We start from the raw sequence: 17,078 nt of genomic DNA, 5'->3' as shown, positions 1-17,078 counted from the left end.
ACGTACATACAAGTACGCGTTAACTGTAGTTGATGTTGCAAGTAGATACAAAGATGCTGAACCGTTAACGACTAAAACAGCATTTGAGGTTGCTTCTGCGTTTAAACGAATTTACCAGCGAGGTGGTCTGCGATGGCCAAATCTATTACAAGTTGATCCTGGCAAAGAATTTCAGGGTTCAGTATCATCACTGATGAAACAACATAACGTCACCATCAGACGAGGACATACTGAAATTCATCGCGATCAGGCAATTGTTGAGCGATTCAATCGAACACTTGCTGAGCGGTTATTTGGATATCAATACGCGAAGGAATTTATTCAGGATACGAGATCGCGCGAATGGGTTGCAAGATTACCAAGCGTGATAGCTGCGCTAAATAATGAGATTACTCGAACAACCAACATGAAACCTGCCATCGCGATTACAAAAAAAATATACCCGTACGACGTGATTCTTCAGCACAGCCGATACTGTGTGATGTTACAGTTAGATATTTATATGAACCGGGTGAACTTGAGGGTGGTAAACGAAGAGCGACTGATCCTATTTGGAGTGTTTACCACACACAAGATATCTAACATAACAAGATCCACTGGTAGATCAGCAATCTACAGGTTGGATTCAACTGCTCCTCAACGTGGATTCACACGTGAACAATTACAAGTAATTCCCGAGGACACACTATTACCACCGCGATCACTTAACTAGCACTAGCGCCTCTACGTCGATTACACTCAAGACAGGTCAACATGATATTATCGCGTGTATGACCGCGATTGTTATCTTTTCTGTCTACGGTGAATTGTCTTGGATTATTACTCGAATACTGCCATAGCATTATACAGTTACAGCTCGCGCAGTGATTATTCTGCTGTTGTTTTAACTCAATAATAAATTCAACATCAAGGTCGAAATCGCGATTATTTTTTTGTCACTCTGTTTGTAACCGGCGAGTTTTCTTTTTATTATGTTGCTGTTGTTTTCATTATTAATTTTATCAGCTAATGAATCTTCCAATACAATTCTTCGCAGTTGAGATATTCTTCTGACTCTGGACACCGCTAGGTAGACTAGGTTTGACCATTCGATTCGATCATCAACAATCCAGACAGTTGTATCACTGATAGTTAGTCCTTGAGATGAATGAATTGTCATTGCGTATCCTAGCGTCCACGGGGATTTGTTCATTTTTAGTGCATCTTTGACAGCATTAATATCAACTAACACAATATCATTCAATACTAAATTCTGTTTCTCTGTCCCTGACGCAGTCAGGCGTCATGGTATATCAACATCTATATTTTGTAACCGCGTATCAGCTGGTCTATAACATAACGGCACTGGCAACATTGGAAACTTTTCTTGTTGTAATTGAAATAGCTGCCGTTGAAGTGTGTCTCTGACTATCTTTCTACTTGCCACTATCAAATCGTCTGGTTTCCACGAGCTCCAAAAGTCGCTCATTGAAGTTTCAGGAATCATCTCGCGCATAATTTCACATTGAATTTTATTCGGTTGTAATCTGATTAATGTTTTAAATTCTTTCAACGTTGCATCAAGTGCTCTATGATCATCAGACACTTCTTCGTAATAATCAACAAAATCTTTTAACCAATCATGAGGAGATGCGTCGACAAACGGAGGTGGTTGACCGTGATCGCCGCACATAATCACTGCAGTATTTTTCGTTAGCAGCCAATCAAGAAATGTTTTTAATGTTTCCAATTGCACCGTACGTATCTCATCCCAAATTATTTTCTCGGGAATATATTTTGTTCCCATTCGATCTGACGTCCACACACCGCCGCTGTATTTGAAAAAGCTGTGATAAGTACAAGAATTGACTCCTCGTTGTTTCATTTCCCTGGCAAGCCTGTGTGTAGGTGTTAGCACAATCATATCCGATTTTCCAAATAATTCAATCGCTCGAGTTGTCTTACCAGACCCACCCGGCCCGTTCAAATAAACAGTTTTGTGTCTAGTGATTGGATCATACACAGATGGCAACATTGACTTTGTCGTCGACATTTCTGATAATTTACAATAATCATCCTTAATTGCAACATCAGCGGATTCACAATATTCGTGTAACATCTCCGCTTTTATTCTCCACGAACTCCATCCATCGTTGCTTGTAAAAGCCAGTGATTCTAAGTATCTTTTATTGATATAAAATGAATCCGTTGCAACTCTAACTGCGGTGTCAGGAAATCGATTTATCATTGATAGCAAATTTATAGAAACATAAGCCAGCATTGAAGATCTTAAATGTGTGTATTGAGGCGATTCTCCGTCGATATAACTTACAATTGTGCCCAACATTTTCCCGTCGGACAAGAACACATCCTCCCGATTACAAAATAAATTTCTCGCAACAGCGTCAGCAATTATAAAATCCAATTCAGCATCATCGATAATCAGTCGCGAGTGATGTAGCTTGTGATCATATGCAGCACCTTGAGTAAATTTACCGATTATTCTTCGTCCGAGATCTTTTGCTATTTTTTCACTATTGCTAAGTTTGATCTTGAGAACTTTAGGAGCCTCACCGACAATGACATCCATCGGGGTATTTGGACTCTCTCGTGCATACTCGCTAATAACTTCATCTACACTTACACGCTCCGGTGTTGGCAACCAAACTGAGGTCTGTGGTTGATATGATATGATTGCTTCACTGACAGTCAACGATACCAGTATTCGGCTGTCAAGCATATATCGCAATAACACTATTGGTACCCAGCGCTTTTCACTGAAGTGTCTGCCAAACCAAACATAACAGCACGGATGAAGTCTCGCGGCGAATTCAAAAGAAGTCACACGAGCAAATCCTGTCAGGTCAAAGTCGGGTAAAGGACCGTTTATAGCAACTCGTGTCATCGAGTTCGTGTGATGTCCAAATCGCTTAAAGTATTCGCGACACTCACCCATCCCGAGAAAGCTTCCTGGGTAGCAAGCAATCATATCCACGGAAATCATATCCCGATAGTCATACCGGGTATTCCACAACCCGCCATGCCCATACTCGACACAACTTAATTGCATATCCGAAAGAAACTGACTTCGGGTTGGTCTCCACGAATTTCTTTCTCTTGCGGCGTGAGCGGCAACACTTGGAACTGTAAAACAATTAACCAATAACTGCTCAATGTTTTCTTTCACATATTTCTCTGCGAGTTTTTTCATTGTTGTTGCAACGACTCCGTCCGGTATAATTCACCGTTGGGTTTTACAAATTGATCATATTCGCCATCTTCGGAACTCTTAAATAACCACACCGACACAGGGTCGGTTTTACTCAGCGTGTAAATAACATCAAATATGTTTTCTGAGTAAAGTTTGACAACACGATCTCGTGGAAATATTGTAACTGCATCAGTCCAGGCATGAGAGTTATGATCAATAATTTCAATCGGTGATCCTGACTTTTTATAATGCTTCGAATTATATAATATTTCCCCGGTTAGTGTTTTTACTGTTATTGAAAATTTTAATTTACTTGATAGCATAGCAACATGATTTATTGATGCCCCAGTATCCTTGACTTGCTCAGCCCATGCTATTATTTTTTCACGTCGCAGATCGGTTAAACCGTTTCCTCGTTTTGCGTTTTTAAAATGTTCCATTACTCGCTCGGCTACACAATTCAGCCCCGACATTGACTTTGTCAATGTTGACGAAGTCGTCAACGACGAAGACGTTCTCATCGGGGTGAGTTTATCAATTTTTGGTTTTTTTACCAGATAGATTCCATAAACGACTGCGGTTACAGGATACGCTCGAGCGTAATATGGTTTATCAATCCCGGTCAGCATTCCTGGTTTGGAATCTTTACTTAACAGAATGGTCTTTCCGTTAGCAAGAACAGGGTCGAGTTTGTCACGGATAATCCACGTATCGGAATCTGTTTGCACAATAAATTTTATTCTGAAAAAATATTTCTTACCGCGTTGATGTTTATCAAGGGGAAGATAATCAATAATTGTTTTTGCTCGGACATCAGTCATTGTAGCATCGATGACTTCGTCAACATCGATGCTGTCATCGATGATTTCGTCAATGTCGCGATAATTTTAAATGACGACCATACATGAGAAGCACCGTCGTCGCGGAATTCTTTTTTGGCATCCCTGATAATATTAAATAGATCAGTTTGATTCCGTCGTCGTGAGTCTCTGTTTAGTCTGTCAAGATCGAATCTCCCGGCGCCAAATAACTCCTTCATATTATATTTAAGACAAATATTTAAATAAGAAATATTTTATATACAAATGAATAACTGCAAGTGGTTAAAAGTTGGATTTGTAACAGTCTGTAATAAGCCCTGCAGGAAGGAATTCTGCGGTGAACACATACAAAGCATCAAACGAGGAAGCACAGGACCTATACCGTGTCTTCGATGTGGCATTGGGGTCAGGAGTAAAACACAGTTATGTGCGGGATGCGGAGGAAAGCGATACCGTGAACTCAAGCGATATTGCAATAAAAAAATAATGGAGATGCGCTGAAATCCGAGAGTGATTATATAACTAAGTTTTCAGACAAATTATAAATTAGACAAATACATGAAGTATAAATGAATCAAGAATTTGTCCCACATCCAACCATTAAGAATTATGAAGCATCTCGCAAGGGAATAGTGAGACATTGCAGATTGAAAAAACCAGTTGGTGTCGTTAATAATGCTGGTTATTTAATGTTTACTGCTGGGAAAAAGAGGTATCTTAATCATAGGTTCGCGTTCGAGTGTTTCTTTGGGATAATCAAAGACGGTCTTGTAATTGATCACATTGATGGACAAAGACTTAATAATAATTTGTCCAATTTAAGAGCTGTGACACAACGCCAAAATTGTAGGGCTGGGAATGCTGGGGGGAAGAGAGAGTCTAGGGCAGTTGTATCCATAAATTTAGATACAAATGAAGAAATAATACATCAATCGATGTACGAGGCTGGCAAGTATTTTGATATTTGTACACCCTCAGTACAAAAAGTCGCAGAAAATATAACCAAATCTACTCTGTCAAAAACATATAAGCAGAAGATTACTTTTCATTATCGCTAAAATCCTAGTATTTTCAAACGGAGATAACTCCGTAGAAATGCCGGCATTTCTAGGCATATCTCATGCAATTAGTTCCCTCCCTTTGTGCGATGGGTAAATTTATTCAGCGGTAAATCGTTTACAGGTAACAGCAGACGGTTTTCTGCACAAGGAAGTAAATAACTTCCCTTTATTTCCCCTTGATTTTATCAAGGTGACAAAGTCAAGAATGATTTTATCCCTTACAAAGTCAGGGACAAACGCGTATTTATCTTTTCTTTTTACAGACAATATCACTATTTTATTACACTTGTTCGGGGTTATGGTACATCCGTATTTTCCACACGATCATATTTAAGAAAAAACATTTTAACACGCTGAGCTATTTTTGAACTCCCAAGTATTAGTCGGTTTATATACAATATCGTCCGAATAATATACGGGGTTTCGAAACCCAACGAAGTTGCACAACTTTCTCCGTTATCGCCCCGTCAGGGGTGGTCTTTTACCACCCAACGGGATTGATTTTGGGGAGGGGGTGCAACTTTGTTGGACGTAGAATATAAACCCGCTTCTGTCTGTGTTGTCTATATGTTTGTACCGTCCTAGGATAAGTTAGAATTAAGTTATATGTTTGTACCGTCCTTGGATAAGTTATATAATTGTAAATACAATTCCTGTAAATATGCTTCTACTGTAAATACAATTGCTGTAAATATGCTTCTACTGTAAATACTATGTGTTTGTACCGTCCCTAGGATAAGTTAGAATTAAGTCCCTAGGATAAGTTATATGTTATGTGTTGTCCCTATATGAACCTTGCTAGCATATCAAATGGTAAGCTAGGGGTTCACAAATGGGGAATGTCTCGTCGTTCGCAAACACACCCTCTGGGCTCTCTAGACTGTTATTTGACAGGTTAGGGGCTCATTGGCGGTCGTGTTTCCGCTCCTGAGTTTGGTAGGATGTCATAAGACACCCTAGAGACTCAAAGGAGATGTGATGTTTTTTTATTTTAAATATATAAATATATATATATAAATATGAATCACGAAAATATCAATAATGTGATTGATGCTATTAAAAAATTAGAAAAACAAGGATTTAATATATCACTAAATCCTGAAACAATTCTATCCGATTTTGAATCATTATATGAAGCTAAATGCGCAGGGCGTTATATTCTTCCTGCTCAATATCGATTCATAAAGATGATCCAAAATAATTTGTATAAATCGCTGGCCAGCGTAGAAGAAGCACAAGTAAATGAATTTGTTCCATTGTCTCGTGCAATTGAAAAGATCAGGCTGGCATTGGCAGCCGAGTATGAAACAAAAAAGATAATAAATAATCGCGTTAGAAAATTGAAACATTGTATGTCCGCTGACAAAGTCAGCGATGACAGCGTCAAGGATGAAAATGCTTGCATTAAAAATCCTTTAGGATTTTCAGAAGTCAGCGATGACAAAGTCACTGACGAGGAAGTAAATACCTCACCTTGATTTACTTGGAAATCGAGTACCTTGATAAAATCAAGGAAGTGAAATCGAAAGTAAAAAAAATATTACTTTTTTTACCGTCCGATTTACTAGTAAATACCCCAGAATAAAGTATTTTTACTGCAATATCTTATCAAGATGATCCCGTGAAATACACGATGAGCATAATTCATGATTTGGTCTGGAAAACACATGATCATTGTGATATGATTCTTTTGTAGCTGTTTCAACTGTGATTCTGTCAGTAAAAAATCATCATTACCGTATTTATCAATAACTATTTTAACTTCACCTATCAACGACGTTCCGCTGAATACTTTTTTGATATATTCTTCAAGTACTTGTTTGTCGTGTATAGAACATTTCACGTGCTGATACATGCTATATTTTTTTATCATTTAATATAATTTATTTTAATGGTGATGACACTGTTATTGTTGCCGACATCACTGTCGGTGTCGGTGACATCACTGTCAGAGAGATCACTGTCACTAACAATAAAATCACTGTCGGTGTCGGTGACATCACTGTCAGAGAGATCACTGTCTCTAACAATAAAATCACTGTCAGAGAGATCACTGTCGGTGCAAATGTCAGAGACATTTTCATCATCATCATATTTTTTCGGAAATGCTTTGCATTTCTGGGAAGTCTTTGGAAAATGCTTTGCATTTTCATTGAAAATCGAAGATTTTTTGGACATTATTATAATATGATATTATTAATTGAAAATCGTTTCACGATTTGAAAATCCTTGGAGTGTAAAACACTCTAGGATTAAAAGTCCTTAGGACTTTACCAGCAAATTAATACTAATAGTTTTATTTCTCAGGTCCAAAAGTCTACCCTGTTGGTCAGTGACTTTAAAATTTATCCTTGTCAGCATTGGATTTAAACACTGCAGAAATACTGGATTAATTGGCTCTTGTACAATCAAAAACCCAGATGGTTCTTTAGAAGTAAATGAGTATAGTATAAACCCTTGCTGGGCTCGATTTGATACTGTTGTGTCTATGTTGTAACTGCCATCAATTGCGTCACACACAAGATTGACCGATACCACTTCAGTGATATTTACGATTCCCGGAGAAATCACTGGCTGTGGAATTGTCATGTCTGAGGGTAGTTGGCGGTGGTAGTATTTTTTTGTGCTGGTCAAGTATGTCATCGAAGTACTCATCGACGACATCAGTAACAAATTTTTTTAATATACCGGGGAAACGTATCCTGGAAATTTATAATTCGGTAGCTCAGCTTCTTTCAGCGAGTACTTATCCAAAAATAACTGTTTATCGCTGGGTTTACTGTCAATTATTGCCTGAATTACTCGCTGGTTAATATATTCCATATCTGCGGCAAGTTGATTTAATATCTCAATTTGTTTAATAATTTCGCTGCGTGAACTTATATCAAAAAGATGTTCTTGGAAGCGTTGCCGTAGATGCGCTAGTTGCGCTCTATGCGACACATTAATAATTTTAAGATATTCAGTAATTTCGCTTAGATGAATACGAAATGCCTCATATCCCCCATCTGGATATGAGGCATTAGCGAACCACAACCAAATTTCACTGTCAACTTTAGAAAAGCTAATCCAGCTACCCGCCGTTGTATTTTTTATACTATCAAGACGTTCTTTGTATGACAGGGTAATTTCATGATATGACTGCGCGTCAGTGATATAATCAGGCTTTTTGGTTCTAGTGGTATCGGTGGTGTCGGTGGTGGATTTTCAGGCCATCCTAATACTGTTCTGATTGAACTGTTATAAATGTCTACGGCGTAACCCGGTGAAGCGACTTCGATGATCGTTGACAACGTTGGCTCGTGTGCACTTATTGATATTTTTGCTTCTTTTCCGGTGATACGCTTCATTTGACGCTGTATTTCTTTGTTGATTTCTTCTATCTGATAAGACCCTGTTTGTAAATGAATGACGTCCCAATCTGGAGTACCGTCGGGGTTATTCTTATACGAAAATACAAATGAATTATCTGGCAACTGTTCGTGAAATGATGTCGACCTGATGTTGGGCCAACTGTGATATACTCGTAATTGTGCCAGTGCGATTTATTTTACTGAAATTGCAGTTGGAAAATTAATATTAAACTCTGGTTGCGTCGAAGATATTGTTATCATTGATGTTTTTACCGGAGCTGTGTTTGCGGCTATCTCTTGAAGTATCTCCGTCATTATTTATCTTCATCGTTTTCAAATCAAAGTTCTTTGTGTTTTCGTAATCGTTGTATGCGCTGGACATCAACGTGAATTCGGAATCGGATATAACTGTATCGTCAAGGCTGGATGATATCAACGACGACAATTTCGAGTAGGTGCGCTTGGCCGCGCTGTTTAACTTTTCATATTCGTGTAATTTTGTTAGCGCGCACGAGGATATTTTTTTCGCAATAAAATTATCAACTCCTGAAATTGTCGTTGATGTTGAAACTGTAATTGTGACCGCGATTGCAGTTGTCACTGGTGTCAGCGCTGATAATAGCACCCCAGTAGATGCAACTACCGCGGATACCGAATACACTATTGTGTCTAATACAGTTACACGCCGTTTGTATTTTTTTATCTTTGTTGCGCATTTGTCAATAGTGTTTTTTTAACTCTGACTGCCATTCGCGTACTTGATTATATCTATATTGCTGCGCATTTAATGACTCTGTCATTAGTGTTGTCGTTGATGCCATTTTATTATTTTACGCGGTAACCAATTGAGGCGTTTCAGCTACAAATTCCAAACACCACCAGTAAGATGTTGCGGTTAATTTCTTGTCTGTAGCTTCCAGTATAAATGTTTCTTCGGTTTCCTTGTTCAATATGATAGTCACAACCCCGGAATATTTATCGGTGCAATGTCTCCACGGATATGTTGTGAAGATCTCAAACTTAGCGGCACTGAACACAGACAGTCTATACACGCCAGTGGCTGTTGCTGTATATTTGATATTATTATTTTGTCGGGACCATGTTGCGAATCCCGATGATACCGTGTATACGATGTTGGTGATATGCCCAGAAGTAACTTCAGTGGGGACTTTAATCAGACTGGTTTTGTTAACGATCTCAGGAATACCCGATACGATATCCTGCTGTGTTTGTTTGATCGTGTCAATGCTATTTTGTATCATCTGGATTTGATCTGAAAAACTTCTATCTGTTCGTACTACTCCTAACCGGGTATTAATCTTGTTGATATCGTTGGCGTTATTAGTAAGATTTGGTATGATTTCAGAAAGTGTCATGTCGATTTTAAATGGCGATTTGCCAAAGAATTTTTCTATGGCATTTTTGCGAGTGTTTTTAAAATTATTTACGTGATCATCATACTCGGCCCGCAACGTAGTTAGTTTACCGTCAACGGCGCTAGTGCTTGTGTGGACACTCGTGTCTACATATTGTTTGTTTGCGGCATCTTCCGGGGATGTTGGATCTCTTAACACAGTTATTTTGTTACCGTTCATGCTGAGTTCACCTGTCATTGTATCACCGGTCTTCGCTACACGTTCCCCTGCGGCTTTTCGTGCATCATCTCGCAGCATCGCAATTGATATCGACGAATCTCTGATTCTGCCGCTGTCAGTGAATACAACGATGTTGTCCGTGGTAGCTCCAAGGACCCTGCGAATTATGTCATTCCACTTAATGTTACTGGTTTTTAGCTTGCCATGTCGATCTTGAAAAATTACAACCTCATCTGGGTCTATTCCGGTTAGATTTAAAAGATTATCAATTTCATCTTTGGTCGCATACTTCGATAAATCGATATCTTTTTTTTCTTCCTTTGTTCTGCTTGATCTTCCGTAAATATCAACCATTATTAGTTATGGGGATGTTTAAATTTAGAAATCACATCTGCGATTTCAACGTGTATTCATGCACGACTTTGTGAGGAGAAATCTTTGATTTCGAGATTGCATCAAGAACATTTAATACTTCACAGCCACATATCGGAGGATCGGTCAGTGTTTGTGTTGGTAACGTTGAATACCAAACCTTACCTGTCTTTGACCCTGACTTTGTCAGGGGGATGTTTTTTGTATATCGAAGAAACTCAACAGGCGGTGCTAACCCATACGAATCAAAATAGATAATTCCACGTGGATCGATCGCGTAAGCAACTCAGTGAGTTCCTGGACCATCACTGTTATCAAGATAATAATTCCGGTTTCTGGATTATTCGGTCGTGTTGGTAATTGATCTCGCATAAAGACGCCTCTGAAATTCTTTATATTTAATTGTTTAACAGCATCAAGCAAATCAAAATTAGAAGCTGGAAGCTTCAACATCGGTGTGAAAACGCTAACGTTTTTCAAAACACTTTGTGTTTTTAAAACCGTTTTGGGTACCATGAGGGTGGAGTTCCTGGAAGTCTTAACCCGCGTCCCTTTTTTTGTATCCTTTTCCTGTGGCTTTCTTTAGTGCCATTCCATCAGCGGTTCCAACAGCCCCTAACGCGGCGGCTTTACCGACTGCGGGGGCAGCAGCAGCTATCAGTGCTGGTATTGCCGCGAGAAGAGGAAATATACCGCCGGTTTTAACCATATCTTTGACAGCTGCAGGAGAGAAATCAAGCTGAGTTCCAGTCGTTGCTTGCTTTGCTTTATTGAAATGTTTTAGTTGGGTTTTAGTTAATGACAGTTTGTTTGGACCGCCCATTAGCTGATCGTATTTTAGTGTTATTTTTGTCCCACATGTGCTCGCGTTCTTCGATTGTAATTTCTTCACCTGACCAGGAGTCAGAGTGACATTAACATGACTGTATGACATTTTATTTAATACGAGATTGATCTAATGGTTACACATTGCTTTTAGCAATGTTACATATTTTCCACTGGGGCATCAACGACTCTCATTCGTCCACCAGCACCTTCAAGTAGCATTGTTTTATCAGAGAGCATGACCGCGATTGCTCTGTAAGGGTTACCCGAGTTTACGTTAGCTCTGAAGTGTAAATCAACAACAGATTGTTTAGCTAAATCAAGATGTTCCAGCGAAAAGTAATAAATCGGATACATACTCGTAAAATCCAACTGTGATATTTGCAAACCAGTATCAATATTTTGATCACGTCCCATAAATGTCATCAAACGGTGATATACACGTGCTACATTATTAGTGCCAAAATTCAATATTATATCCTCGGATGGTTCTTGATGTCCGTTTATTCGCAAGGATACTGCAGTGATACCAAGTTGATCAAATATCATATGAGAACGTTCTTGATTGTTTAATCGTAAATTAAGTTGAAACGCAACAAAGACATGTCTTGGTGCCGCAACACCTTGCTGTGATGATATATGCCACGTGAATAGCCCATCAACATAATTTTTATTAACGTCAGTGGTTGTTGTTAGCCACGACAGTATTGATTTACCACCTTGATCCATGAAAGAAATTAACCGCTGTTCTTCAGCGAGTGACGGAGTCATCACCGGCATCCACAGAGCAAGTCTTTTTATATTTACTTTACCGTCAGCAACACCAGCTGCTCGCCAGATAGCATCATTGTCATCACCTTTTCGATGAAGAACAACTGTGTGTTTGGCTCCAAAAATGGCCTTTCTAACATTTCTGCAAAATCCAAAGATGTGAGACAGTGGAATCGCACATGAAAATTCTCTATTATCACCTTTCAACATTGATTTTCGTATTCCAAACCCTAAGTTGTATTCAGGGTTGGAAAAGGGCAAATTTTCCACATCGGCATTAGCATTTTTGGCATTGTTTTGTGGTCGCCTTACGATGCTAGGTCTTCCATCAGGAAAGCTAGAATTGTCTTTGGCGAACATCATAGTTGGGCCAGCTGATCTAGTGTAATCATCTGAATATCTTGCCAGCCCAATAATTGTCGTAGCAACATCAACATTATCTTGAATTGTCTCAGTTTCTTTGCCGTCTATGAGATATCTGGCGCTGGAAAATAGTGCCATGATGCCATTATTTACAAAGCCAACTTGGACATCAGCTGCATATTGTGTATTAACGATAACATTTGTTACGATTTCACTGTAACTTCAATAAATGTTTCCGCGGGCAAGAAATATCTACTTGTATCCTGCACTTGTAATTCAATTCTGCCCCGCTGATCTGGTTCTCGTGCTTCATAAGAATAGTACTGATAATCGCGCACAGACTCATCCTTGAGTACTGGTGCATCCATATCGAAAGCTGGATCAGACACGCGTTTAAACATTTTATAGTAAATCATAGTCATCTAAAACGAAAACCACTTCCTGATATCATACTTGTATTTATTGGTTGATCCAGTATCTCTGCTAGTTTTTTATTTGCAGCTTGATTTATTACTTTACTGACATCTGCAGGCATCTCTGCGGTGGCTGGTAATTTGACTGGTCTGCGTAATCGCGCTAATCTTTCCTTGATTGCAGTAAATGCCTTGCTGGCAATATTACCGATAGCACCAGGAGCTTTATCTTTAATACATGTAACATCAAGAGCTTTCATTGATAGTTGTTTTGCAATCGGCGCTGCCTTGGGTGCTAATCTTCTGAATAAACCTTGAATAACATCACCTAGTCCATCTCCGTAAATTGCTCTATAAACAGGTAGTCATGAATTTATTACCCTGACCACGACGGGTCCACGGTGAGCGTTATGTATGATCATTATTATTTATTTTTTTATCTAACTCGATGATTTCAGTCAATGATTTCATCGGTAAGTTCTCGATACGCGTGAACATCCATGATACCACCCTGAAATAATCGCTGACAGATATCAGCTGCTTCATTAATTATTTCCGGTGAGTTATTACCAGCTCGTCTGCCTCCGATGAGAATTTCTAACCGCGATACATCATTGAGAACACTATCAGGACAAGTAATGTGACTACCAAGACCACTACCAGTAGCACCGGGAGGTCCCCCTTCTTCAAATTCCTTAGCTAACTCCCGCCGTCGTTTTTCTAATGGTGGCCGAGGTGTGGTAAGTTGATATGAAGACGGTAGAGGTGTATCAAGCTGATGTAAAGGCTACAGGGATGGAATACGTTGAAGTGAAGGCGGTAGCTGTCTTTCTACTGATGGCGGAGGTGACTGAGTGGATAGTTGTTGTTCTGCTTGTTTCACTTTCTCATTATAAAGTCTCCCTACTTCTTTAAAAAACCCTCTGAATTCTAAATCATCTCTGGCTTGCTTTTTATTTTTATATATACGATATATCCATTTGATAAGACTATCATCGTTTATTTTTTCAAAGCCAGGCTTTAAGATACTGGATTTATTAAATATACTAATTAATGTTTTTTCAGTAGTTCCTCACTTTTAGTATTTCTAATATCTTCAACAAACCCTTCTCTAAATTTTTTAATCACTGCAACATTTTCTTTTATTGGTTTAGGTGTAAGTTTTTCTTTTACTCCAGCTACTTCAGTACGAATTTCACTGACCCCTTTAAGTATTTCTTCACCAACAGGAGGATGAGCTGCAGCTATATCAGTTGGAAGTTTCTGTAAAATCTTTTTTGTTTGTTTAGTTCTCCTTGCAATTTTTTCAGTTTGCTCAGCGGTTTGTTTTAGCGTTGGAAGAATACCTTTTTTTCTTTCCTCTTCCGTAATATCTCCCAATAAAGCTCTTTCAGTGACTGCCGCAGCCTTTTCAGTAGCTGTTGTAACGGGTTTAAATAACTGTTCTGTACCCGTAGCAAATTCAACTTGTGCTTGCTGTCGTTGTTGAAGTTTTTCTCTAAAACGATCGCGGACAGGAAGAAATTTTTTAATTGCTTCTAATCGCTCTCGCGCTAATCTAACACTATATGCTTCTCCGATATTTGCCATTATTATTGATTTTATAATTTTTTAATTCACAGAAATCCGAAAGGATTTTTAGAAATACTTTGTATTTCTAGCAGCAGAGAGACTGAGCCACCGAATGTTTCGTCTAGTAGACCCTTGTATCGAGAAGTAGTTATATAGGTAGATATTTTTCATCAGATAACCCTTCTGGTCAGCGGAGAAAGCCTATTTATCAGTGTTTTCTGACCAGAAGGGTTTATTTTGTGAAGACAAATCTTCTATCAAGAGTGTTTTCGATAGAAGGTTCTGTTTGACGAAATAGTTGGTGGGCTCAGTCTCTCTGCTGCTAACTATGTAAGATGCTTTTGAGGTGTCAAATCCAGCGCTTTTTTATTTCTACATGCAATGTCATCTACATTTTAAGCTTCACCTGCTGGAGCTTATGCAACTGGTACATGAAGCAAATTGGTGATAACTATGCCATTATTTATTGACAATTTCATCTTCTTTGAGAATTGATATTATTAATGATAACTGATTGATTTCTTTGTGAACACTTAAGGTATAAATTTGACAGTCTTAATCAGTATACAAGTAAGATCTCTCACTTCTCCAGAGAAGCTCTCTAACTCTATCTCTCTCTCTCTCTCTTCAGTCAGCCTGGAGTGAATTCACCAACCAACCATTGGCTAGTTTTCTCTAAGCGAGTTCTCCATTGGTAAGTTCTCCATTTGCCAAATACATGTCACATGACATAAGATGCGACATTTGGTCCAGGGTATATAAATTGATGGTTTTTGATGTCCCTGTATTATTAATATTTGCATCTTTAATATATTTTATTTCTTTCAAACACATTTTATCTGCAATAATACACTTATAAGTAATAATTACAAAAATTATCCCCCAAAAATTACAATATAATACTTAGTGAAGTTTTTTAAAGATTTTTTTATGTTACAACAGGGTTGTTTTCCCCTTAGATTAAAATATTTAAATGAAAGATTTCATTATGCATGGTTTTCAATTAGATTAATTATTCCTAAACTATTTGCATATCCGCCCATATGTAGAGATGTCAAAATTTTTGGAAATTTCTACCAGGTACCTGTCAGTCCTAACAATCAGTTACCTGGATACCCAATCAAATGAAAATTGTATTAAATGTTAACCTGAACTGCTTTGTTGTAGGCTCACATGTGCTAACCCCCTATAAAGGTATAAGCATAATTATTACTAATATAAGCAGCAAAAAAGTATAATCTGAGCATAAAAAGTGCAATATACACCACTCCCTTGACAACTTGTGCACCACGAGTCCAAAAACAGACTGCGCTATAGGCAAGGGTGTAATTTATCGAGGGACCTCCATAACTATATGAAATGATGCCATCCTTGCTTAACACTGTGAAAGCCTCTAAGGGGGGTAGGGCTACCTGGCCTGTTTAATGGCTGAATACTCATTTTAAAATCTTGTTGGCAATAACTGTCAATACAGTGCTTTGTCTAATTAAGTTATTTGCTTTTATGTAAAAATGACCTTTATGGTCAAGATGCCCAACCACTGAGAGATCGATAATAATTCCAACAGGTTTCAGTTACCAACTTTGATCACGATTTCCTCTGTTCAACAAATACGGGTCAGATTTTTGGTACTTTCTAGTAAAATAAAATGGGCTCTACAGCTGACCCCATGTTATAAGCGGGTCTGCTACTTACCTGGATCAGCGGTTAAAAGTTTCGTCTCAAATCGTCTAAATTCATTTGGATTAGTAGTTACACTGTATTTACAGTTTGTTGTTGGACACCGTTTGGGGGAGGGGGTAGATATAACATTTATATGCTTTGTAATTTTCGGATCTTGCTCCACTATAATTTTTTCTACATCTTATGCTAAAAACTGCCTCGCTTGGCACTCAGCATTAAGAGGTTAGTGTTAGGATTGGTCAGCCTGGTGTCAGGATAATGTGACTGGTTGGGACACCATGCTACCTGTCAGCGGCATGATGCCCCTTTGCTAGACATTGCTATTAAACTGTCACACTGCAGACATCGTAACGATATGACTTAATTTTTTTTAAAGGTACGTTAAAATCCAAATCACACACACACACCTGTTTTTCATTCATTATCCTTTCCATGGTATTGGACAAAATACTTATTTTTCTTTATGGCAGCATGTCATCATGTGAGCTAACGGTAATTTCGTTATGGATGGGGGGGGGGCCACAAATTTATCTTCCCCTGTATGTTTTCAGACACCTAATTAAAGAATTCAATGTCTTTGGACGACAAAAAAAAGTAATTATTTGTTGCTGTCTGAAAACATACTGTAAATACCGTAGTACAGTAGTAGAGACAAAAGAAATTGATAGATTATTTATGCGTAACACTCAACTAGTCTACATGTCTACAGTAACTTTTGTGAATAGTTGTAAAGTCCAAATGATGATTGTTGTATTATACTCGACCTGCCATGGTTCGTCCCCCAACGGCAGTCCAGTGCAACATGATTTTAAGTTTAACAGAATCCCTCTCCTAACATTTTTCAGTCGTATAACATCCATCAGTCACATCTATTCATCCCAGTTTGGGGGGTTATTTTATTGCCACTAAAACACTTGTGTGTTCATTAGTACTTTCAAGACTGGACTATTGTAACTCAATTCTGTCTGGTTCATCTCAATATCTACTCCAGAAACTTCAAAAAGTTCAAAACACAGCTGCTCGGATCATACTTAGAGTACAACGATCAGAGCACACCTC

The 17,078-nt window shown here is 38.4% G+C and overlaps 1 long non-coding RNA gene across 1 annotated transcript in view; it reads left to right on the top strand.

Moving 5' to 3' along the window:
- Nucleotides 1-17,078, top strand: part of LOC149792369 (uncharacterized) — a 32,726-nt gene that overhangs the window by 3,508 nt on the left and 12,140 nt on the right. The window contains exon 2 of the long non-coding RNA XR_016423557.1: nt 14,968-15,030. This is a non-coding gene — a long non-coding RNA (uncharacterized LOC149792369). The remainder of the gene's footprint in view (nt 1-14,967; nt 15,031-17,078) is intronic.

Source organism: Sinohyriopsis cumingii, chromosome 9, assembly GCF_028554795.1.
Source record: "Sinohyriopsis cumingii isolate HCF-2022 chromosome 9, ASM2855479v2, whole genome shotgun sequence".
Lineage (NCBI taxonomy): Eukaryota > Metazoa > Mollusca > Bivalvia > Unionida > Unionidae > Sinohyriopsis > Sinohyriopsis cumingii.
Note: the sequence above shows the minus strand (reverse complement) of the source record. Positions and strands in the feature narration are given on the sequence as shown.